Here is a 26,911-nt window from a genome sequence, read left to right as displayed (position 1 = left end):
TACTACAAACAGCACATGTATGAACATTCTTGTCCATGTATACACCACTGTTGGACAGAAGCAGATTTTCTGTGTTATGGGGTATATGTAGGTTCAGTTTCTATAGATACCACGAGTTTTCCAAAGCAGTGGTCCTAGTCCACATTCCCAGCTCAGTGTATGAGAATTCTAGTTGTTCTATGACCTTGGATTATGTGCCATTGTCTGGGGATCTTGTGTTTGTTTTATTTTTGTTTCTTTAGTTTTTCCATTCTCTGGGTGTGTAGAGTATTTTACTGTGCTTTTAATTTGGATTTATCTGATGGTTAATTAGGTTGAGCCTCTTTTCATGTGCTTATTATTTGGACATCTTTTTGTGGGTGTGTAGAGTATTTTACTGTGCTTTTAATTTGGATTTATCTGATGGCTAATTAGGTTGAGCCTCTTTTCATCTGCTTATTATTTGGACATCTTTTTGTGAGTGTGTAGAGTATTTTACTGTGCTTTTAATTTGGATTTATCTGATGGCTAATTAGGTTGAGCCTCTTTTCATCTGCTTATTATTTGGACATCTTTTTGTGAAGTGTGCCTGTTCAAGTCTTTTGCCCATTTTTATATTGGGTGTTTGTATTTTCTTTTGACTTGCAATAGTTCCTTACAGGTCTGGATATGACTCCTCTGTCATTTGTATGTGATTTAGTTATGAAAGAGAATCTGTTCAGGAAGTTGATCCTTTCACTCTCCTAGCATCCCTGTCTTCATAGGTCAGCATCCTTGAGAGTTCCTGGTACTCAGGCCTTTGAGTTCTCTGGCCTGTCTTTGAGCCACCCCATTCTGTGGCTTCTCCTTCAGCTATACTAGAGCCTCTAGAGTGCCCTTCTCCTTGTCCTGGAATCTGACACAGGGCAGTGTGACTCAGAGCTAAGGACACAGACTCTGGAGCCAGACTGCCTGGTCTCACTGCTCATGTGCCGAATGGTGCTGACAATAATAATAATCCCCTCTCAAGAGTTGTGAGGAGTTAATATGAAGTCTTTAGAAGAGTGCTGAGCACATGGCAACGAGGGGTGGGCGTGAATATTTTTTTATCATCATTTATGTTCATTGAGATTCTGCTTTTGGAAATGTCCTTTCCTTTCATCCCCTATGACTCTAATCACCCTTGGCTAATTCCTACCTACCCTGTAAGTCTCAGCTCCAAAATCACGTCTTCAGGGAAGCCCTCTGTATCAGTCAGCACAAGCTTAGTTGACTTGCAGTAATGAACAACCTCAAACTTGCAGTGGCTTTAAACCATCAGAACATATTTTCCACCCCTGCCACATGTCCCCTGTCGGGTGGCTAGGGGATCTGCCACCATGATACTTTTGCATCTTTGCTCCAGAACCTCATCCATGGACCAGCCACTGCCTGGACTGTCAATAGGCAGTGGGAGAGGAAAAAAAGTCTCTGGCAGGTTTCACACAGGGGATTAATGCTCACCAGGAATGACTCTTATGTCTCTCCCACTCTCGCCAAAACTAGTCACAGGCCACACCGACCACAGGGGCCAGGAATTTCAGTCCCACCTTGTACTCGGAAGAAGAGAGAACTGAGATATTTGGAGGGTTGCACCAATGACTAATGACACCTTCCCTGAACCCCAAACTGGGTTAGGCCATGCTATTGTGTGCTTTGTCTCTTTTACCTTTCTAACACACATCAGTGTGCAGTCATATGTTTGTGTGACTATTTGATTATTATCTGCGTCTCCCACTAGACTGAATTTCACAAAGGCAGGGCCCTATTGGAACTGTTGACTGCTCTATCCCTGTTTCTGTTACTTGCCCCCTGCAGACATTTGAGAAGTTTGGTGTCTATAGCAGTCAGTCACTGGAGAATAGATGTTGGTCTCTCTATCCAGCCATCTCTAGATGCCTTTTCTTCTTTTAATTATTCATTGCAGAAATTTATGTATCCATCTCCCAGCTTCCACAGTACATGCCAATCTTGTTTCATCAAATTCCCATATTTCATTGCAGAAATGTTTGAGTCTATGAAAAATAGAATCATATAGTAAACTCTCATGTACCCATCTCCCAACTTAAACAGTTATCAACATGCCAATCTTGTTTCATTGAATTCCCATATTCTCTCCCCACCACTGTTTTAAAGTAAACACGTTCTATCACTTCATTTGCAAGTCATTCACTATAATGTAATACCATTACTGTGCCTCAAAAACGAACAGTCATTTTTAAATATCATATAACACCCAGTAAATGTTGCAATTCCATTGATGGCCTCATAAATACTTTGTTCAAATTAAGATCCAAAGATCCACACATTGCATTTGGTTGATTTGGTTTTGGAAATCTTTAGTGAATCTCCATTCCCTTTTTTATTTTCTTATTTTTCTGTTGGAAACCACATCACCCATCCTGTAGCCCTTGCCATAATCTCGATTTTGCCGATGGCATGGTGTCTTTTGATATGTTCCTCTGTCCCCTGTGTGTCCTGCAAACCTGTAGCTAGCTCTCAGTAAGATCTAAAAGTTTGATGATGTTCATATTTGACTTTTTTTGGCAACAATTCATCAGAGTTGTCATTGTATACTTGTACTGCCTCATTCCATGTGATGTCTGTTTGTCTGTTAAGTTTCATCAGAGGTTTTGGGTTTTGCCAGCCTGATCCACCATGGTACCCACCTTCATCCATGGTACCCGCCCACACCCCCCAATTCCCAGTGACCCCACTCCTGTTTACTTTGTTCCATTGTCTTACGAGAAAAATCACATCCTAAAATGTTCCCTCCTTGCATGGAAAACCCATCCAGACGAGGCTCAAGTCATAAAAGAGCATGAGACATGGATCTCTATTCGTTATGAGGTTAGTGGGCATCAGCTTTATCAACAGCCTCCATCTTTAATCAAGAAGAAATTACCCACTGGTGGGACATTATGGTTTTCTTTTATAACCAGCTTGTTTTTTAAAAAATTAATTTCAGTTCAATTTTTTTTTTTTTAATTTTAAGTTTCGGGATCCATGTGCAGGATGTGCAGGTTTGTTACATGGGTAAATGTGTGCCATGGTGATTTGCTGCACCTGTCAACCCCTCACCTAGGTATTAAACCCCACATGCATTAGTTGTTTATTGTGATGCTTTCCCCCACCATCCCCCGACACAGGCCCCAGTGTGTCTTGTTCCCCTCCCTGTGTCCATGTGTTCTCATTGTTCAGCTCCCACTTACAAGTGAGAACATCCGGCTTTTGGTTTTCTGTTCCTGTGTTCGTTTGCTGAGGATAATGGCTCAGTTCAACTTTTAAGCAAGGAAAGAGAAGGATAATTGTGCAGCGTTTCCTGAAAAGTTATGAAAGAAAGCAAAGGGTCATTTTTCAGAACTCCGCTCCCACCATTAAGAATCATCCGTCGTGGCTTTTCCTTGCACCTGGCAGCGAGCTGTGAGCCCTGGAATTGGCCAATAGGGCTTTGCTTCCAAAGATGTTTTTCGGTTCCTCCTATTTACAAGGAGGGTGTTTGGAACTGGAAAAAAGCTGGAGGTTCGCATCAGGGGAAATTCTCAGTGCAGCTCCCACATTCTCATGCCTGCTGGGAATCTGGGCCCTCCCCACCCTCACCCTCTCCTCTGCAGCCCTCTCCTCTCTTCTCCATCCTTATTTCCATTCGAATCAGTGGTTATGGGGTGCTCTCAGGCCTGAGCACTGATGAAGGGATTTTTCAAGCTGTAATTTATCATGTGGATGAAGGTTTCATCCCTTCTTTTGTGCCCGAAACATTGGGGTCCTAATTTCCACCCCAGGGCCAGTTCCCTGTGGAGCAGGGCAAACCTTGCCTAACCTTTTTATGTTAGTTTCATCTCCTGCAAAATAGAGTTAATATCTACCCTGCTCCCAGGAACAGAGGAATTAGTCATTGTTGTTTTCAGAGTGCTAATCTCATACCTTTGCCAACGCAAGGCAATTCCACCAACAGCCCCCAAATTATGTCTGATCGCATAGTGACTGAATGTGTTGATCATCACTACTTCCATTGTGAAACTCCAAACTAATACTTTTAAGGTTGCCACTTTATTCATAAATCCAAGAAGTTATCACAGCCGCTGCAGTGAGTGGGGTTCAGAGCTGAGGGCCACTTGGAAAAAACCACCACCCACTGCAGCCCCAGCCTCCATCCAAGGCTAGGCAGGCTATCATGAAGGAAACGAGAAGGTCATGACAGGCTACGGCTTCGTCCCTTTCCATTTCGGGCTATGATTAATCTTTTCTGATGTTCTTTTATTTGAAAGAATAATCTAAACTGGCCCCAGACAGAACCAACTCTCCTTAAAAGGGAAATCTACATGAAAGGACGGAACATTGCTCACACAGAGAGAAAAGACAGGGAACCCATCGTTGGAGGTTTGAGGCTCCTGAGGACGGCACTAAGGTGCCTCGTCTTTAATTTATGGGTATAACGGGAGAGCTCTTTCTTCTTGAAGCTAGTGATTCACAACCTCATTTGAGGTCTGATTCCATCAAAAATGCATCCAGCTCCAAGGGCTGCCGAAAATAGTAGGTTTTCTGTAACCCAAGAGACCCCACACAGTTTCTTCTCCATCCTGGAGACCTGGGTGTACTGTCAGGGCCCCCAACTTCAGTTCTCCGGCCCTCCTGAGTCGTAAGTAGTCCCCAGGAAAGACCCTTCAAGAGGCAGGCTGCTTGGGTCTGGATGGTTCTCTAAGTCAGGGTTTCTCAACTGATGTGTGACTGACATTTGGGGACGGATCTTTGGGACTGAGTCACTGGGGTGGTGGGGACTGACCTGTGCATCATAGGAGGTTTAACATCCTTCCTGCTCCCACCCACTGAGCAGTCCCTTCTCCGGTTGAGACAACCGAAAATGTCTCCAGGCATTGCCAAATGCTTCTGGATGAGGGGACGCAAAATCACCCTGGTGGCAATTCATGGAACTGTTGCTGCCACAGCCCTTTCCAGGGTGCCTTCATGTCCACAGGGAAACTTCAAAGTGCCAGGGCCTTTGGCTGAGTGGGCGAGCCCTTGGGAAGGCAGAGCGTGGAGCTGTCCTGACACAGGAGTATTTTTTTACCTTGTGCACACGTCCGCCTGGCGACCGTGCTGCGAGTCATTGTGGCTGCCTCCCAGGCGCCCCTTCGAATTGTGCCCACAAACCAGGTGGTTAATCAGCTCTCCAGCGCTGCTTGGAAGTGTCCCTGCCTAAGCGAGCATGTAATTACCAGCTCGCACCCTCAGCCGTGGACACGCAGGAGAGCAGCGGCAGAAATGGGTGGTTCATTGCAGGAGAGGGGAGCGGGGGACTCTGGCCTTTGAAGCGTGACATGAATGCCAACGATGTTTGTGTCCGTCCCCTTTGGAGACTGGACATGTTCTGCTGGCCTTTACCAGAGCACAGCCTCTGGATCCCTGCAGATGACTAGGGCTACCTGAGCTACCTGTGTGAGGGAACGGGCCCCCAGCCACGGGGGGCACCTGAAGGGTGCCCTAAGCCTGCATACACCTTGAGCCTCCTGTTAGGTCCAGGGGGGTCTTTCATTTGGCAGCCTTGCTCCCCATCATATCAAACGAATTAAAATACACCCACACTAACTATAATTCATTTGCAGTAAAAATATTTGGAAGGAGTTTAATGATTTTGCTTCTTAAATTATCTGGCGGCAGGTAATTCATCAAAGTTGCAATTGCCTGTGATTTACCCCACAACCAATAGGCATCCTTAGGCATTCTTGCAGCCGTTTTCTCCAACGTAATGCAGTTTTTATGACGACTACATCATCAGTACTGCACCCAGCAAGCAGTGAGGAGGCTGCACTGCTGTAGTCGGCAGGCATTTAATGAAGCATTTATAAATTTTGATTTTGTGGCTTTCTTGTGGAATTTTGGAGCCGATAATTTTCTTCCACACTGCACACACTTGCATGGACTCCAGAAAGGTTCATGCCTAAGGCTCTTAGGGGTTTGTGGGGGGTGCTCTTTTCTCTTGGCAGTATACCTAAGGTGAGAAGAAGATTCCAGAGGGAGCTGAGCAGTCGCTTTGCCAGGGAGGATTTGCTTAGCTGCTGGAGTCACTCCCAGTTTCCTCTTTCTTGGTTTTTATGGCTGTAAAAATTAAGTCCAAACATCTGGAGATCCACATGTGTGATTTGCAAACATCAAACACAGCATTCATTCCTTATTTCTTGATTAATTTATTGGCTGTCGGCTTTCTGATCAGTCTACCAGCTGGGCATTTTACTTTTCTCTTACTGCGAATGAAGCGTAATTGCTAGGACGCAAACCGGTTGGGAAAACAATGAGAAATTAGGCATAATTGGGCGGCATTTCCTGACGAGCTATAATGCCAAGCTCAACATGGGAGCCAGTGTTTTGTTTTCTTTTTTACAAAAAGGGACTTCACAATTATTCCTAGCATGGGAGTTTTCCTCCCCATTGCTTTCCAATGCCTGGGACTGAGATGGGGGGTGATTTCCTTCCTCCCAACCAGAGGTAGTGAATCTCTAAGATGCTTATGGTAATATTTAAAGACATAAAAAGGACAGGACAATTAGAAATGTGCACAAGTAGCTTTAAGGCTGACATTATTGATGCCTTTGTGATCAATAGCACTATTTTTATTTGGATTGCTGGGTAAGAACAAGCCTTAGGAAGCTACGGTCACAAAATTTAGAGAGCCCTGCAGAGGGCCTGTAAAACCCTGTTGTAACTCTCATGTCAGGCCGGGAATAATGGCTGATTTAAAGGCTTTGGCTGATGCAGTGAGGCGGGGTTTCCATCAGTGTATGCCCAGGAGAGGGGATTACATCTGCCCAGCGTCCAGACCCCAGGTGGAGCGAAACCGTTTATAACACAATTTGGCTGCAGTTGAATTTTCATCTTGGGATCCACCGACTGCTTTAAGGGCGAGCTCGAGAAGCCGCCATTTGTTTTTAATAGCTTTACCCGGAGACTAAAGAAATCCCTCCCCCGACAGTCGCTCTGTTCAGGGCTGTGTTTGTGGAAGGGAATTGAAAGAGAAAATTTGATAAATAGGAGCCATGGACTGTTATGCTTTCTGGATGAATTCTTTGGACATTGGCTTTCTGATAATCATCGCAGCTAATATTTACTGGGTGCTAATGACACGTGGGGATGCTGCTAAGCACATTTCACATCATGTTTATTTTCTTAATTATTTATTTTATTTTATTATTTTTTTTGAGACAGAGTCTCACTCTGTTGACCAGGCTGGAATGCAGTGGTGCAATCTCCACTCACTGCAGCCTCTGCCTTTGTAAGGGCTCAAGCAATCTTCCCACCTCAGCCTCCTGGGTAGCTGGGACCACAGGCACATGCCACCACGCCTGGCTAAATTTTTTTGGATTTTTTGTAGTTTTGGAGAGATGCGGTCTCCCCATGTTGCCCAGGCTGGTCCAACTCCTGGGCTCAAGCAAGCCACCCACCTTCGCCTTCCAAAGGGCTGGGATTATAGGCCTCAGCTACCATGCCCAGCCACATTGTGTTTATTTAAAAAAAGAAAAACAAAAAAAAACCCAACTCACAACAACCTGTGAGAGACTCTCAGGCCCATCTTCTGGGCCTGCACTGGCCAGTGTGGTCACCATTCACTACTGCACTTGAAATGTGGCCAGTCCACACAGAGACAAGTTGTAAATGTCAAACACTCACCAGATTTCAGACTTAAGGTGAAAAAGAAAAGTGTCAACTACTCAATTAATAACTTTCATATTGATTACCTGCTGGGATTTGGGTTATATAAAATGTATAATGAAAATTGTATTCTTTTGATTTATTATCCATTTGTTTTTACTTTTTGAAAATGTGTCAAGGAAATAAAAAATTATGGATGTGATTCACATTATACCTCTGTTATAAGGCACTGATCTAGAAGAACAGAAAAAGCACAGACCTATAATCCCAGCACTTTGGGAGGCCAAAATGGGCTAATCACCTGAGGTTAGGAGTTTGAGACTAGCCTGGACAACATGATGAAACCCCATCTCTACTAAAAATGCAAAAATTAGCAGGCGTGGTGGCATGCTACTTAGGAGGCTGAGTCAGGACAATTGCTTGAACCTGGGAGGCTCAGGTTGCAGTGAGCCGGGATCACACCACTGCACTCCAGCCTGGGTGACAGAGCGAGACTCAGTTTAAAAAAAAAAAAAAAGAAAGAAAGAAAGAAAGAAAAGAGGGCCAGAGACGTAAAGGAACTTGCCCAAGTCTGCCCAGCATGCAAGTGTCTGGGCCTTTTAGATGCTAACAGCATGACCCCAAAATGGGCATTTGCGCACGAGTCAGTTTCTCAGTCGGCTTTTGGTCGTCAGCCCTACATCCCTGCAGATCTTGGTTGAATTTTTAGCTCCTCTGGTCTCAGTTTTCCCAGCTCGGTCACCAGAGGCCGGAGCTGAATGATCTTTGTGGCTTTTCTGTGGACAATGACGTTCTCAGTTTTGTACTCTTTGGCACGGAGTGGTGTAATGTGGAGAGGGGAACATCAGTCTCTCTCTTAATGCTTATTTAATTATATTTAATTAGGAATCTTGTTGCAATTGGTCTCCTGGGGCCATCTGCTGTGGAGATTTTTGAAAAATCCAAATTTTATTTCTTGCCATCGATCCATGTGGTTAATGGGTCTGAGGAGGAATGATGTCATCTGTCCTCCTAACTTAGCACAAGAGGCAAGAGGAGAAATTGAGCAAAATTGGGCTGAGCGCCCGAGAAGGCCACCCTTTGGAGAGCCAGGGCGGGCCTGGCTCATTCCTTCAGGTTCTCATCTGTAGTGCCCACTGTGTGCCCCAGCTTGCTCTGTCCTGTGCCAGGGTTTTGGGGACAGCTGGGTTCTGGCATCATCTGTGCCCTTGTTGACATGGTACCCTAAAATTGATGCTGGCCCTAATGTTAAAATGGTGGCCTGCGTGTGATCAGTACCAATTTGTGATGTCCAGGGTTCTTGAGTCAGCTGCCTATTCCCTGGGTTGCCTTCAAGATGACCTGAGTGGACTCACTGCCTATTCTTTTCCCTCTGGGTGGAATAGGATTCTTATAGGAGAAAGTTGATAAGGGAAGGAGGCTCTCCTTCATTGCTGCCATCGGGGACCTTGGTGGAAAACTGGGGCAGGATTCAACGCAAGGTTGACGTGACCTGTGCTTCCCCAGAAAGGAGCCCTTGGAGGCCTGGCTAGGGCCAGCTCTCCAGCCCCGGCAGCTGCCCCCCACCCACCCCCACCGGGCATTTAATCAGTGTAGCTGATTAGTTGAAAGACACCACAGGCTGGGAGCCTGCGACCCTAGCTGGCATCCTGGGCTGTCATTTATGGCTGGGTGATTTGAGGCCAGTCTCCCGACCCCGCTGAGCCTCGGATCCCTCATTTGCAAAATGAGACTCATCATATCTGCCCTCCTCCCTCCCCAAGTTGTTGAGAGGTTCCAACAATGTAGAGAGGCTGATATGAAATGTGGGTAAACAGGAGAGTGGTATTTAAATGCACGCTATTACCATAATTGCCTTGTATTGTGTGTGTGTATCTTATCTCCCCAATTAGATGCGAGATCCTTGGTGACAGCCACCATGTCCCCCCTTTTTGATATTCCCCACACAGCCGGGATGATGCTGAACATATGGCTGCTGCTCAATAAATATGTACTGAATTGTACTGAATTTCATTTTCATTCCAAATCACCCTAAAAATTTGATCAGGTGCAGCCCAAAGGAGCAGGCTGAACAAGGGAGGCTCCCCAGCCTGGCTCTGTGGCTGTTGTGGGAAAATGTCTGTGGAATGAATGAATAGATGAATGAATGAATGCCTTGTGGTGTTTGCTTTACCCTTCCTGTTCCCAGCTTTGAAACTGGCTGTGAAATCTGCCTCCTGTGCTCAAAATGACTTCTCCCTCTCCTCCTTCGGGATACGCTTTCTGCATCCTGCCTCGCTGTAGCTCAGATTTCTATTAAGTAGTCAAACATAATATAAAATTGCCAACAAAAAGATCATTTCTGGATTAATTAATCTCCCCCTTTACATAGGGAAAGACATAAAAGAGAGCATAAGATAAGAAAAGAAAATGAAATTAATCTTATACTTTCTATGGCTGCCTGTTAATTTCAAGCTTTCCTGCATCCGGGTCTCTGTGTTCCTGCTCGGTCCCTGGATTGCTTGGTACTTAAATGAAACATCTTATTAATCATTTCCCGGGAATGCTGTGCAGCCAAAAGGGGGAAAAAAGGCACTCAGGAGCCACAATAAGTTTATTTTTATAGCAATGTACACCTTATCATCAAGTATGGCCAATGCATCAAAATGATAAGCCAAATTTGTATACAACCTCACACTACTATCGATAAATCACGTTAACAGTAAGCTTCTGGGTCAATTCTGCCCTGACACCAACCTCTCCACGGAGTAGAGATTTGAGAATAAATGTGAAGGTAACCAGGGAATAAAATTGTTTGAGAAGTTTCACAAAAGAAGCTGAACTCTGCTAATCAGAAAGTAGATGCATCTTTAATTCCGAAATGACCGAGCAGCAATTCAGCAGTCCTGAGGACAGGCAGAGTTTGTCAGCCCCGAAGTGGAATGGATGTGGCTTCCTATCTCTCTCCTGCCAAGGCTGTGTTCTCACATCTTCCAAAATGTCCATTAACCCCAGCTGGCCCCTCACCCCACCGAGATGATGTAAATATAATGATTAACCAATCCACACTAGCATTAAGATTTCTTGAAGCTCCTCTTCACTGAAAAATGCATTAGCTCCTGGCAGTACTGTCCAGAAATTAATTCACAGACAACCGAGCATCATTACCCATGGTCTGCCCTGGCTAACTGCTCTCTCTGTTAGTGAATTTGGGGATGGAAATGAGCTATTTCTATCCACTTTATCATCCAGAGACCTTAGTACATAGTGTATCTCTGGTAAGTGCTGTTATTATAACCTGTTTCTAGAATTGCTATTACCAGTAATTCTGCAGAAACAGGGTCCCACCCAAAGCCATCAGCACAGTGCCTTTAAATCTTAAAATCAGCCTTTAATCTCTACTTTGATGTTGTTGGCAGAGGTGAGAGTTTTATTTCAGCCCAATTGCTGTGTCTTTTAATTTTTTTAAGTAGTGAGCTATCATCCCTCCAACCCCCTTCCCAAAACACTGAAGTCCAGAGGCCACTTTCTGGGAGAAGGCCGTTGCAAGTGGCCCAGGTGCTGGGGCTGATTTGGTAGGAAGGGGTGTAGAGAACCGTAAGGGCTCCCTACAGGAAAACATCAGGACTAGCACAAGCCACCCTTGCAAAACTCAGAGTGAGTAATGGAATTGGCATATGTCAATGAAGACTCCAGGGAGAGCTCCCTTGACCTTCTGCATATGGAGTTTAGGGTCCCCTCTGGAAGGATCCCTGTCCCAGGATGCTGCCCTCCCTAGTACCTCTTCCTCGTTCCCTTACACGTGGAGCTCCTGCCTAGCTCTTTTTTGGTGGCCCACACTACCTGGCTGAGCGTCCCCTCTCATCATTTGCAGACCAGTGTCCCCCTGGTCTCCAACTCCAGTTTTCACATCTGAGCTCCATTTCCACCCCCGGACTTCTTGTCGCCTGCTTCTGCTGCCATGCATCAGTCCCCTCACTTGTCCCCATGGACAACTCTTCTCTATGGTGTAAGCCTTTGCTCTTCTGCAGGGCCCTCTCCTTCCTTCCCCCCTTCCCCTCCTCTGGACCTGCTCAATGTACATTCCAGCTATATATATATTTGGTCTTGGGATTCGGTTTCTGTCTGATTCTTTGAGGAGCTGCCGGGTGTCCCAGGGCATGGTCTGGATCCTGCTCTTTTGAAATTCCCCTTTCCCTGCAAGGCTTGTTGCACAGTAGGTCTCTACAGATATTTATTAAATGAGTGTGCGTGTATTCAAAACCAGGAGATGGGGGAGAAAGATCAGAGGGAGGATTGGATAAACAGAAGGCTTCCAAGAAATAGCTTCCAACTCGAATCAGTTCTTTTTTATTTTATTATGGTAAGAACACTCAACGTGAGACCTACCCTTTTAACGAATTTTAAAGTGAATTGCAAATTATTCAACCAAATGATGACTGAAAAATGAAGCACTGAAAAGACACTCAATAAACATATGCCACCTTGGAAATGTATTAATAATCATTATCGTCACCATGTGGCGACTGTGGATTGAGCCTCTATTCTGTGCCAAACACTGTGCTGGGTGCTCTGTGCCTGATACTATGTTTACCCCTGCCCCGATCCTCTGAAACAGGTCTGCTCTCACCCTCAGTGGAGATGAAGCCATGGAGTCTCCGAAAGCCATACCCGCCATCACCCAGCCAGGGGCTGCCTGAGCCCAGCAAGAGTCCACCCTGGGGGATGCTGAGTCCCTGCCTCTCACTACCACGCATGCTGCCTTTGGGCTTCTAAAAAGGTTGAATGATACAAAGATCCTGGGGAGGACCCATTATGAAAAGAGCATGTTCTTTGTTTTGGCCCCAATACAGAGCACCATCAGCCCATCAATGTCTCCCATTCAATCTCCAGCATGATCAGTAATATTTGTTAGCGGGAGAGGGGCTGGTGTGTGGGCTGCAGCCAGGCGGCAAAGAAGCAGAAGCTTTACTTCTAAGAGAAGCTAATGGGACCAGTTTAGGGGGGCACAAGCCCCTGACCTTGGTTGGATAAGCCTCTAGCACTAATCAACATTACCGGGGAAGTCTGTGTGCACTAACAAAGCATAAATATTTGGTCTCTATTGAAGGTCTCCAGGGCCATGGCACACAGCAGCCTTAAACATGCATAGTCTACCTGCCTGTTAGGAAAGAGAAAACACACAGAAAAACAGCCCTTTGAATCCATTCTTTCCCATAGAAACAGAAACGATGTCCTGATCATTATGTCTAAAAAAGCAGTAGATACGAAAATTGGATTTGGTTGAAGCTGGATTTTAGCTGCAAATGGGTGGTTTTTAATAAAGTGCCTCATAGCAACCGATCTGTGAAAAGCTGCTACTTAAAAGCAAGTTCATATGATCTCAGAAAATGGCTCATCAGACAGGGCAGTCTCTAACTGTTTATTTATAGTCGTCTGTGCCAGATCAGATAAACTGGTGCTCACGGAGGTGAGGGGGGGAGCTTCTAGAATGTACCATCCATTGGAAACTCACAGCCTCAGACTGTGGATGTGATCAGGAAACGGATCATCGACTCACACTTTTGGAAACAGGGCCCGGTGGGGTGAGAGCTATGGGGAGGTGGGCTGTGCTCTCGGGATAGAGGTTCTCCAAGTGCTCAGACCTGAGAGTTGTCTGTAAAGTCTGGAGGCTGAAGAAATGGGACTGGAGCTGGAGGACAGGCACTGGGGGCGTGAATGAGGGTAGGCAGATCGGGGCTGAGTCCTGCCTATGAGACGTTTTGCCTGTTTGACCTTGGGCTAATGCCCTTCCTTTTCTGTTTGTTTGTTTGTTTGTTTGTTTAGTTATTTGAGGCAGAGTCTCACTCTGTCTCCCAGGCTGAAGTGCAGTGGCTCAATCTCAGCTCACTGCAACCTCCGCCTCTTCGATTCAAGTGATTCTCCTGCCTCAGCCTCCTGAGTAGCTGGGATTACAGGCGCACACCACCACACCTGGCTAATTTTTGTATTTTTCGTAGAGACAGGTTTTACCATGTTGGCCAGGCTAGTCTCAAACTCCTGACCTCAGCTGATCTGCCTGCCTTAGCCTCCCAGAGTGCTGGATTACAGGTGTGAGCTACCGCGCCCAGCCTATCTTTCTTTTTAAAAAGGCTTTATTGAGATATAATCTACGTTCCACACAATGCAACTATTTGAAGTGTAGAACTCAAAAGTTCTTAATGCATTCACAGAGTTGTGTAACCATCATTACTGTCCATTTTGGAACATTTTCATCACCTCAAAAAAGAAACCCCATACCCTTCAGCAATCATCCCCTATCCCCCCATTCCCTCTAGCCCTGAGCAGTCTCTGTCTGCTTTGTCTCTACAGATTTGCCCATTCTGGACATTTCCTTTGAATGGACTCACAGGGGATGTAGCGTTTTGTGTCTGGCTTTTCTCACTTAGCGCCGTGTTTTCAAGGTCCTTCTGCGTGGTGGCCTGCGTCAGGGTTTCATTCCCTTTCAGGGCAGGCCTTTCTGGTCTTCAGATTCCTCATTGGTCACATGGGGTGAATGCTGCCACGGGCACCCTGCTGATAACCTTCCACTGGAGGGGAATCCAGCTCAAGTGTTAGTGAGGGGCTGAGCTATGGAAACTCCCCCCTCAAGGGGCAACTACTTCTTTAGCTCTTTATCCCTCCCTCATTCCCCTTAAAATGATGGTGATAATTGAATGCTACTGTGCTTCATCTACCAGAATAGAATAGTTTTCTCTCTTCCCCCACTGGGACTCCTGTTTTGTCCCATACAATGCTTGGATTTGCATTTGTCTTGATAACAGCGACATGATTCTCTCAGATTCATTGAGCTTTCAGAGAGGTCAGGTCCTATGTTTGGGCTTTACATACAACAGCTTATATGAACCCTGTGAGGTAGAGAGTCATGGTCCTCACTGAGCAGATGAGGAAACTGAGGCTCAGAGAGGGTCAATGAAGTACCTCATACTCTCCACAGAAGGCTCAGTTCTTCTGTAAATGCCTCTGGGGTTCAAGAAAAGTTGTGTTCCTGGACTTGAATGTTCCAATACAATTCTCTTGAGTAGGTCTAAGTGGCCCTGGAGAAGCTGTGAAACTGGTCTCCAAGCATAGCACCCTGATACCTGGACACCTTCACCCCCAGGAGTGCAGAGACATTAACAGACAAGGTCGGTGAGACAGTGTGACAATAGGGGTTGCAGAGGAGCTTGGCTGGCCCCGAGCAGGTGCCCAGGAGAGGGGGCCTGGCAGAGGTTCCCCCAGAGGTAATGAACGCCTGAGTGGTGTCATACCACAAAGCGAAGTCACCCTGGGGGCGGGGGAGGCCCTCTGTGCATCGTTTGATTAACTGTACTTAAAGGAGGCAGGTACAAAATGCTGTGGGAGTGCGGGGGCAGGGGTGATTAATCCTCCTATAATCTGTTGGCCACAGTTTTGCTGTTGCAGGAGGTTTTGCTGGAGAGATCGATTGGGTCTTAACAGAGTGGTGAAATGGTGCAGCAACTCTGTTGCTAACTCCAGCAGAGCCTCACCCAGAGGAAGGCTCAACCCTTACAGCCATGTGACTTGGGGGTTTCAAATTGGTGCTTCTCTTGGTGGACTGGTGAAATTTTCCCACAGAACCCATTTGTCTGATGCAGGGAGTGGAAAGGATAAGAGGAGATGGGAAGAGAACAGGAAGAAAGGGAGAGAGAGCAGGAATAAACAACCTCTTATTTGATTCATTATTAAAAATGTGAAGGTGCCCCTTCTTCCTTACTTCCACACTCAGAGTTTCTCTCAACCCCCACCACAGTCCTGTGAGGCAGGTTCATGTCCCTCATTTTATTGGTAAAAAATTCAGGGGCCCAAGAAGTGGAGTAGCTTGCCTAGAGTTGGGCAGGGAATTAGTGCCAAATCCAGTTCTCAAACCCAAAACTCCAAATGCTGTGCACGGTCAGAGGGAAGTAGGATCTGGTAGTGCCCTTGATGATCCAGGAACCCCTAAGATGTGGCCTGATGCAGGGGTTCTACAGATGATCTTGCCACATTGCTGGACTGGAGGACAATTTGGGCTGTGCACGTTGGGCTGTGGAAGCCCAGAGAAGGATGCCAGAATCTGCTGGGAAAGTCAGGGAAAGCTTCTTGGAAGGTGGATATTGACACTGGGTTTTAGTGGATGTGCAGGAGTCCTTGAGTTCACTAAGGGTGGAAGCTCATTCTGGGAATGGAAGCAGTATGTGCAAAGGCTCAGAGTTGTGGACCGTGTATCCAGAGAATAATCTGACTTGCAGAGTGGCTGATGGTAGGATGTGGGGCTAGTGCAGAAAGCAGAGGCAGCCGGAAGAAGCATCATGGTTCGCAGCTCCTCTACCACCCTTGTCTGTCAGACACACACAAGGTAGCCTTTTCCTGGGGCAGGATTTTACTGGAAGTTAGGGAACTGGTCATTGCTTTAGGGTCTTTGGAAGCTAACAATGGATTCTCCAAGGAGTGAGAGCAAAGCCACAAGCAGAAAAGGATTCTGCTGTTGAAATTGTGTAACTGCCTCCCTCTGTTATTTTCTAATTAAGGAAGGGGTGAGGGGAGCCCCAAGGCTTTGAAGTAGCAAGAGAGAATTCTGAAATGTCTCCAGCCGGCCCCACGAAAGGGGTCTGATTACAGAGCAGCCTTCTCCAAGTGTGACGTCACTGGGCAGTGGGAATCAGTCACAGGAGTGGGAGGAGGCTTCAGCGTCTAAACCATAGAATGAAAATATCTGCAACCACAGGCCCCGAGGCCACAACCCAGCGTGGCCCTTCTCTTCCTAGGGTAATGCAGTGGACTCTGGATGGTGTCACTGGAAGCCCGTGCTGTGTGCTGGGGCATTTCAGAGGGAAGCCCCGAGTGCAGCATTCTGCTCTAGCTGTTCATCTTGACTCTTGCAAGAGGTGTTTTCTTTCTCAGATAGAAGCAATATTCTTTCTGGAATAAACGCTCAGATTTACCAGCTCCATGGCTGGTCAGAAGGAAGGAAAGAAGAAACATAGGTTATCACTCCAAAGACTTCATCCAGCCTCATGAATGACCTGGATGACACTATGGGTTGTAGATTTCTGAGAAGTGATGGTGGCACCACGTAAAACATAGAGCCCTGCGAATATGCCTGAAAATGCCACCCTTTGTGAGTCAGCAGTTCAGTGAATCTTTACTAAGCATGCAGCATGTGCCAGGCACTGTGTCAGGGACCGATGAGGATGGTGAACCCTGTCTGTCCACTGTGACTGTGTAGTCCGCAAGGAGAAAGCAATAGATAGATGTAACAACTCCAGATTGGAATCCACTCCATGAGAGAAAGAGGGAAGCAGACAAGGGTGGTGAGAGGTACTGCGCTTTGCAGGGCAGCTGAGCTGACTCCAGAGGAGGCCCAGAGGTTGCCTTGCAGGTGCAGGGAAGGCATGCTAGACAGAAAGGGTGGCGTGTGCTGAGGCCTCTGGGGCATTACAGAAGTCGGTAGAAGGTTCATGCGTCAGGAGGGATGGAAGCAGGGGAAACATTCTGAAGGGGAGGCAGAAAGAGCTGGGAAGCCAACTTCACTTTTTCACCAGGAATGGTCCCCAACAGGAACTGCAGTGTAGACCCTGCCCCAAGAAGGTCTATACAGCCCACCCCCCCCCCACCTTCGTGAGAAGTAGGGAAGGGGCCAACAGGTAGACTTCTCCTTCCATTTCTAAGTCTTTGCGTCTTAAGTTTTGGTATTCTGTAGTCACTGAAGAGGTTGGAGAATCTTTAGCTTGAAATGCAAGATGATTTCTTTAGGAAAAATGATCAGATCCCTCCTGACCTCTTGTTCCAAGGAGAATAGGCAGTATTTTATCATTGCAGCATTGTGTCATAGCTACAGCTAGCACCATCTGAATGCTTGCCAATGTAACAAAGGGAAGATAAAGTGGGATGACTCAGTCTTGGGTCGTGAAAGCTCAGGAAAGTGAGACAGCCACCTCCCCCTGCCAGCCTTGGTACAGGGAAGGAGGAAGATGGGCAGAATCCAGTGCCTTCTTCTTGCCCAGACCCGATCTCCACTTAGCAGACATCCAGCTGCCCAGCCTGGGGTCTTCACCATCTCATTCACCTGCTTGGAATATTAACCACTTTAAAAGACCTTGGATGAGGGATGCTCTGTGATGAGTTCATTATGAAGACAAGAAGCCAACATGGAACAAAATACCTTGAGCCAAACATATTCCCTCTTTGAAGGAATTCTCAGGGCTAACATGCTAATGGGCATTGTGACCACCCCATAAGGAGGCTAGAGTATGTAGCGTTTCTCAAATCTACTTAAGGATGAGTACTTATTTTAAGATACATCTTATAGGCTGGGGATTTTGTGGAAATCAGTTTGGGATACAATGATTTAACCTGATGCGATTACCCTTTTACCTTTGTTGTCATCAAGAACAGCTATAAAAATGGCAGTGAGCAACCATCTATTCATCCAATCAACTACTTATCCAACCACTTATTCAAACAATCATCTGTTTATTCATTCAATCTGCCGTCCATCCATCCATTCACTCATCTGTCCACCCATCCATCCGTCCATCCATCCACCCGTCCATATACCTATCATCTGTACATATAAGCAGGCAGCCATCCAGGCTTCCCATACCTTGTACACAATACTAGGACTTTGGCAGACCCAAGACTGATGTTTGCAGGGAGCTTCTAGTCTAATATAAGACTACCTCCTATATACAAATAACCAGATTTCTGGGTGAAAAGTGATTTCTGTCTTTGAGAAAACGGAATTCTAGAAGCTAAGAAATGTGGAAAGCTCCTCTCCTTAGGTGAGTCCTTGAGGGCATTTTTCCCAGGAAAAGGGATTTGGACATAAAACCGTGGAAGCTGGAGACCAGGGTTCCCAGCAGGGGACCAGTGAGAGCAGAGAGCCAGAGGTTCAACAGGGGCATGCTGGGGGAGCCATCCTGCCCCCCTTCTTTGAGTCTCTGCTTGGCTGAGTAGTGACTACAGCTCCCATAAAAGGCTGCTGTTCAGCTGCCACATCACTGGCAAAAACACCCCTAACGAGGCTTAATTCTTCCATCGGCATGCCTGCCTTTAGGTGCTGGCTTCAGAAACATTTAGTTCCACTTACAATCAGAGGCTGAAATGTGTTTTCTTCACAGTGTCCACAGATGAGGCCCTGAGAACCTGTCTTTGGCTGCACTGGGGCTGGAAAGAAACCACTGTTCAGTATTAAGCACCATTCACCTGGGGCCCCAGACGCTGACTTCCCAGAATATTCTACCACAGGGCAGCAGAGTTGGCAAGATCTCTAAACATAACCAGAAAGAGATGAGATCCTTGAGGCTCTGCAGAGAAACCACCCATTTGCCTAACAGGGCCATGTGCTGAACATTCAACATGGCTGTGGGCTATGCAGGGGGACCCAGGTCCTGAGCTTGGGGTATAGCGGCTGGCCCACCAGCCAGGCACCCTGACCTCTGGAGGTTACATTCTAACGGGGGAAAACAGACAGTAAGCACCAAATAAGTAAACAAGATAATGACACACTGTGCTAAATACTTGGGGGCGACAGGCTGATGTGCTGGAAGACGGTTTTAGACAGCGTGGTCAGGGCAGGATTCCTAAGGACGTGACGTTTGAACTCAGATGAATGACAAGAAGGAGCCAGGTGAAGTAAAAGCTAGGGAGGGAAAGCTGGTGCCAAGACCCCGAGGTTAATGGGAGGTGACACATTGTGAGAGACAGAAAGGCCAGTGCTGATAGAGGCTGTGGAGAAAGATGGGGAGCGGTAAAGAAAGTCACTGGTAAGGTGGGCAGGGGTCCAACCACTGGGGCCGGTGGCCACAGGAAGGAGTTTCAGTTTTGTTTTTTTAGTGCAGTGAAAAGCAAGGGGGAAGGTTTAGGTAGGTGAGTGATTTTGTGTTTCATTTTGAAATCCTTGCTCTGGCTGCTGAGTGGAAAGAGAGTGTCGGGGTGAGCGCAGAGGCTGGAGGAACTGTGAAGGGCTGGCACAGTCATGGAGGGACCAGATCAGGGGTGGGGCAGCCGGGAGTTGGAGGGAAGAGGAGGGTTGGGGATCTGGTGTGGAGATGGAGCCGGCAGGACCTACTGCTGGATTGAATGTGGCTGTGGGAGAAAGAGGAGAAGGAAGGACCACTCCAAATGGGGCTTGAGTAGCTGGGAAATGTGGCTTTACTCCTGGGCTGCAGGAAGGTTGGGGAGAAACAGGTTTGGGGACAGGGAAAGCCAAAGAGTTCTGTTGTGGCCATGTAGTGTGAAAGATGCATCTTAGCCATCATGGAGGCAGTTGCATGTATGTCTGGACTTGGAGGGGGAAATCAGAAGTGGAGGAGAATGGAGACCAGGGCAAAGAGAAGCAGAACCAGAGTCAAGCGACAGCAGGATGGAGGGGAGAGTGCACAGCTCTGTGTGAACTCCTGGATCCAACCATGCCTGAAGCTTGACCCACCTTGGACTCCAGTTATGTGAGTCAACCAGCCCCCACATCCTTTGTTTTATTCGAGTCCATTTTAGTCAGGCTTCTGTCATCTGTGGTGGAAAGAGTCTTGGCTCAATGCAGGAGGCATTTTCAGTGTTTCAGGCGGATATAAATACCTTTCCTTTGCCTTGGGCTGGAATTGCATCACCCCAGGGTGGCAAGACGAGAGGCTGTAGCCAGCTATAGAAAGAGTGGACCTTTGGCATTGGGCAGACTCAGGAGCTGGTCCTGGCTTTGCCTCTGGCTGCCCGTGTGACCTTGGCGAAGGAGACCTGCTTCTCTGTCCCTCCATGTCCTGGCACAGAGGGGTTGTGGAAGGACAGCGTGGAGGGTGCGGGGGCAGCGGCTGGTGCGTGGCAGGTGCTTAATAAGTATCAGCTTTTGGCATCTCTCCCCTCCACACTGATTAAAAGCTCGAGTTGGCAGTTATTTATGTCTTTGATTAATTAAACAATTGGAAAACAAATTATTACTTAACGAAGGCAGTTTGGGCGACACAGTCTGAAAACATGAGGGCTGGTGGGGAAAAGATCAAAAGTGGCACTCAGCAGTGAGGCTGGAAACCGCCGGGGTAGAGAATCTTCAAGGTCCTTCTCATCTGGAAGATTTGCCTTTTCTGGATGTGCAGAAGGTGGCTCCCTACAGATAAATGTTGACTTATGGTTTGAGTGGCTCATTATAGGTCGCGGCGCCTTCAAATGGCAGCCAGGTAATCACTCCGGTGCCACCTACATGGAGTTTATCCAAGGCAAGAGGCGGAGAGGGAGAAACTGGACCTGAGTCATGGCCATGTGGCCGGCCGCTGCCGTCATTCGGGTGAAATCCACCTCTGTCGCTGTTCCGCACGGCACCCCAATCCCCATGGCCAGCCCTCCATGGTGGCTGAATTAAGCATCAACCGCTGGTCAGTAACCCTCATAGACCCGTGGAAGTGCCCTCGTGGAAGTGCCCTCAGCTCAGTGAGGGTGGGGAAAGGAGGAGCGGGGAGGGAAGAGGGGAGAGGGGGTGGGGGCAACTTTTGTGCTTGAATTTCAAAACCGCTCAAGTTTTTCACCTCATTATCGTTTGCTTCAAGGAAAATTCCCTGGAGTCCAAGGGTTGTGTGATGAGGCCCCCTGCCCCCACTCCGTAACTTCCTGGCCATCTGCGTGACTCGCAACCCTGAGGCTTCCAAGGAAGAGCATTTTAGCCACCCCTCAAGACTGCTTCACAGCCCGCATCGCTTGAGCACATTGCCTCATTTTTTTTGAAGGGATCACGCTGGTTTATGGCTTTTTCACCTCCAAACCTGCCCTCACTGGGTGCAGGAGAAATTCCGATTTGCCAGGAACCTGTCCAGTCATCTGGAACCTTCCCCAGGGCTGGGAAGGTCAACTCCCGCCACAGGTCATATTGATTTTATTGGATGGCTTTTTCCAAAGCAGTGGAACAGCAGTAGGCGGGGAGGGTTTCCAGCTCTGCGCATGAGCACATGGCCCACGCTGCCTGAAACGGCTCTCCTGTTCCTCGCCAGTACAGGGAGAGGGTATAGGGGCTGGCCCACCTACAATCCCCTCCTAGATCAGGCCTTTGCTTGCATTATCAGAGTGGGATTGTCAACCTGGTTTCCTTAAATTGCTGCATGAGCTCGGTCCATGTGTGGTCACAAAGCAAGATACCCCATCCGCCCCACGGAATATATTAAGCGTCTGTGCAGTGATTGCTGTTGACCGCTTCCTGGGAGCTGGCGAGGAGGCCCCTGCTAGCCCCTGATAGGGAAGAGACAGTCGTGGAGGACAGAGCAGATGTGCCTTGGGAAGAGTCAAAAGGGAAGAGGGAGGGGTGGGCTGGGTTGAAAGCCTGCTGGACCTGGGCTCTACCCTTTACCACCTTCCAAGGGAGGCATGATCCCATTGTACAGAGTAAGGCCCTGAGGCCAGGAAGGGCAAGGTGACCTGAGAGCTAGCACGAGAAGCCAGGCCTAGCTCCAGAATCCTTGCCTGTAACAGAGAGAATGGCTGTTCTCTCACTTTGGTACACATCAAAATCAGAGGGCTTGTCAAAATGCTGTTTCCCAGGCTCCCACACCAACTCCTGGGGGACAGACGTCTCTGGATAGCAAGTCACAGATGTGTACCGGCAGGGGCCAAATGAGAACCCATGGCTACACTGCTGACCAAAAGTCTTCTCCAGTGACGGGCAAACGACTCTGGACCCATGAACACCAGGGGAGTGATCCAGGGAGAGAGAAGATGTTTCGGGCTCTCTGGTTGCGAATTCTAATCCCCATCGTTTATCTGATCCTTTCTCACTCCAAATGGTTTGGAAATGCCAGCACACACTCTACTTCCTCAGAGGCACATCTGTGTTTCGTGGTGCAACAAGGAAAGCCTGGGTGCAGGCACAGAGGTCTGTAGTCACGTGGGAATTTGGAGGCTGCAAGTTGCTTGATGCTGGTGGATTATCAAGTATGAGATGTGATGTGGAGGGGTAGATAAGACAGATCGTGAAGGTCAAATATTGTATCTGTCCCCTCCGCCTTTTTTTCCCCCCCGAGTGGTGACAGGAAGTCTTATAAGGGTTTTAACTGGGGGATGACATGGCCAGTCCTAGGTGTTTGAAGGCTTACCCTGGCTGCAGTACAGAAAGTCAAAGCTGGACCAGGGCAGTTAGGAGCCTTGTGTGCTCCAAGCAAAATATACAGAGGCATTTGAGTTCAGGTTAACCCAAACGAGAAGTCCTTATAGATCCGCGAGAGCATTCACTAGAGAAACCAGAAGAGCCACACCTTAGCAGTGGGCCTAAATTATTCCTACAGTAAGGGCTACATTAGACCCACCCTGACCAAGATTATAAACAAGCCTCCAAAGGGTCAAACTGAACCACAAGTTTGATTTGTCTGAAAAAGTTTTTGCCCCAAAAGTCTTTATTTTATAATTATCTGCCTACCAAAGCAAAGCCCAACACTCTTTGAAGGAAGACAACAACATTTTAGACACTCAACATTGAAGTGTCTAAATGTTCTTAGAGCAGAAAGAAAATGATGCCAGATAGAAATTTAGATCTACAAAAGAAAGAATGACAATAACAAATATGCATGTATTTTAATTTGTTAATTAAATATGCTATTTTTAATTTTTAAATTAATTTAAAATAGATTTGGCAATTTAAAACAGAAACAATAGCAATGTGTAGTGGGATGTGTAATGTAATTATCATAATGTTCAACATCCAAACAAAAATTACTAAATATGTTAAGTTGAACAATGTGAGACAATCAGTCAAGAGACACAGTCTCAGAAATGAAAAGGATGATAGAATTAGCAAACAAGGACATTAAAACAACTATTAAATGCATATTCAATTATTTTTAAAACATGAACATAGTGAAGAGAGGAATTTAGGAGATAAAAAGCACCAAATGGAATTTCTAGAGATGAAAACTACAGTATCAGAAATGAAAAATATAATGGGATTAACAGCAGATTTGGAAATAGGGTGAAAGGAGAAGTGAATGTTAAGACATAGCAATAGAAACGATCCAAAATGAAACAGAAAAAACAAGACTAAAAAAATGAATAGACTTCCAGTGACCTGTGGGACAATATCAAGCATGTGTAGTTTGAGTCTCAAGGTGAGAAGTCGGGGGAGAGGGCAGGAAAAGAAATGAGAAGAAATAATGATTGAATATTTTCCAAATTTGTTGAATGCTATAAATTCTAAGATCCAAGAGGCTCAACTAGGCACAAACAAGATTCACACCCATACTCCATACTGCACAGCTACGTACATCATAGTTGAATTACTGAAAACCAGTGATGAAGAGAAAAATTTTTATATAGCCGGGGGGAAAATGCAAGCCAAGAGACAGTGGAATGACACTGTCAAAGTTCTGAAAGAAAAAAAAAAATACTTGTCAACTTAGAATTCTATACTTATCAAAGATATTTTTCAGGTGAGAGTCAAATAATGACTTTTTTGACAAAAAAAAAGGTGATAGAATCCATCAGAAGAAACCTGACACCACAAGAGGCATTAAAGGAAGTTCTTAGGGCAGAAAGAAAATGATGCCAGATAGAAATTTAGATCTACAAAAGAAATGAAAGAATAACAAATATGTATGTAAATATGCTTTTTCATTTTTAAATTAATTTAAAACATATTTGGCTGTTTAAAACATAAACAATAGCAATGTGTAGTGGGATGTATAACAAGTGAAATATATGACCACAGAGGCAGGAAGAATGAGAGGGCAAAATGGAAATCTATTATTTCCTATGTTGTACGAAAGTGGCATAATATTACTTGAAGGAAGACTATGTAATTAAAGATGAAATTTTGTAAAAGTAAAATTAAACAAGAGGTCTAATTTATGAGTTGACAGTGGAAATGAAATGGAATCATTAAAATGCTTTATACCATTAGCAAGATGGCAGCTATAAATCCAACCATATCAGTAACATTAAATACAAATACTGAGAACACTCCAATTATAAAAGACAGGCATGATCAAACTGGATATAAAAACAAGACCCAACTATATGCTATCTTCAAGAAACTCACAGTAACTATGAAGATATAAAGTTCAATGATGGAAGAAGATATGCTATGCAAACACTAATCAAAAATAGGCTTGGAGCGGCCGTATTCATCAAGGAGGATTAAAAACAAGAAATATTATCAGAGTTAAAAAAAAGAAACCTATAATGATGAAAGGGTCAGTTCATAAGGAGACATAACATTCCTAAGTGTATGCACATAAATGACAGAGATTCAAAATACTTGAAACTAAAACAACTGAACTGGAAGGAGAAATAGGCAAATCTAACATTATAGTTGGAAATTTCAACATCCCTGGATTGATAAAAGTAGAAAGAAAATCAGTAAAGATATAAAAGACCTGATCAATGTTATCAACCAACTTGGCTTAATGAACATTTTAAGTATCATCCCACCCAACGGCATCAGAACACTCTTCCTTTTAAAGCATGTGTTGTTGGGAGCAAGTTCCCCAAAATCTGGCCATAAACTGGCCCCAAAACTGGCCATAAACAAAATATCTGCAGCACTGTGATATGTCCATAATGGCCCTTGGCCCTAATGCCCAAGCTGGAAGGTTGTGGGTTTACGGGAATGAGGGTAAGGAACACAGGCCAGCCCAGGGCGGAAACCACCTAAAGGCGTTCTTAAGCCACAAACAATTAGCATGAGCGATCTGTGTCTTAAGGGCGTGTTCCAGCTACAGTTAATTCGGCCCATGCCTTCCTTTCCCGTAAGAGATACTTTTAGTTTATTTAATATCTATAGAAACAATGCTAATTTCTGGTTTGCTGTTAATACATATGTGGGTAAATCTCTGTTTGGGGCTCTCAGCTCTGACGGCTGTGAGACCCCTGATTCCTGACTTCACACCTCTGTATTTCTGTGTGTGTGTCTTTCATTCCTCTAGTGCCGCTGGGTCAGGGTCTCCCCAACCGAGGTGGTCTCGGCAATATGTGGACTAGTCACCCAGATAAATCGTAGCTTAAAAATGGAAATAAAAACCCTGACATTATCAAGTGCTGGTGAGTACACAGAGCCACTGGACCTCACCTACGTTGTGGATGGGAAGGCTGAATGATGCAGCCACTTTGGAAAGTAGTTTGGCAGTTTTTGTTTTTTTTTTTCTTTTTGAGACAGGGTCTCACTTTGTCACTCAGACCCAGTTTGCATCACTGCCAGGAGTGCAGTGGCACAAACAGCTCATTGCAGCCTTGACCTCCAAGGCTCATGGAATCCTTCCTCCTTAGCCCCCCAAGGACCTGGGACTACAAGCGTGCACCACTGCACCTGGATAATTGTGTGTGTGTGTATTTTTTGTACAGACAGGGTTTTGTCACATTGCCCAGACTGGTCCTGAACTCCTGACCTCAAGCAATCCTCCTGCCTTGGCCTCCCAAAGTGCTGGGATTACAGGTGTGAGCCACAGCGCCCGGCCTGGCAGTTTCTTATAAAGTTAAATATACATCTACCATAACACCTAGCATCCCACTTGTATGTACTTACCCAAAGGAAATGAAAACATATGTGTCCAAAAACATATACGTGGATGTTTACAGTGGCTTTATTTATAATCGCAAAAAACTGGAAATAACCCAAATATCCATCAGCTGATGGATGGGTCAAGAAACTGTGCCACAGCCATATGATGGAATCCTACTGGAACTATTCAATGTCAGAGAGGATTGAAGGGCTGATAAACACAACTCAAATGAATATGAAAGGTATTATGATGAGTGAATGAAGCTGGGCTTACAAGGCTACAAAATGTATGACTCCATTTACAAGATATTTACATTCCAGAAAAGATAAACATATAGGGGGTGGAGGAAGGGGACTGATTAAAAAGGGGCATGAAGGAACTTTTTGGAAAAAATAAAGAAAAAAAAAAGAACTGCTGGCATGGTTAAGGAAATCAAAGATAAGACACAGAGTGGGGGAACATATTTGAACACACATATCTGTAATGGACTTTTATCTCTAATACATAAATAACTTTTACTATTCAATAATAAAAAGACAAATAACCCATATTTAAAATGGGCAAAGGATTTGAAAAGACATTCTATCAAAAAAGACATATGGATAGCTAATTAGTAATAAACGATTCATGTAAAGTTGTTAAACATCATTAATCATCAGGGAAATGAATATTAAAAGCACAGTGAGATACCACCATGCTCGCCAGAATGGCTAAAATTAAAAAGATAGACAACAGTAAGTGTTGGTGAGGATGTAGAAGGACTGGAATTTTCCTTTCTTTTCTTTTCTTTTTTTTTTTTTTTTTTTGAG

At 45.8% G+C, this 26,911-nt stretch overlaps 1 long non-coding RNA gene across 4 annotated transcripts in view; it reads left to right on the top strand.

Moving 5' to 3' along the window:
- LOC140708787 (uncharacterized) overlaps positions 1 to 26,911 on the top strand; it is a 60,550-nt gene that overhangs the window by 16,739 nt on the left and 16,900 nt on the right. The gene's annotated exons all lie outside the window — the stretch shown is intronic.

This window comes from Chlorocebus sabaeus, chromosome 2, assembly GCF_047675955.1.
Source record: "Chlorocebus sabaeus isolate Y175 chromosome 2, mChlSab1.0.hap1, whole genome shotgun sequence".
Taxonomy (NCBI): domain Eukaryota; kingdom Metazoa; phylum Chordata; class Mammalia; order Primates; family Cercopithecidae; genus Chlorocebus; species Chlorocebus sabaeus.
This window is presented reverse-complemented; position numbering and strand designations above follow the sequence as displayed.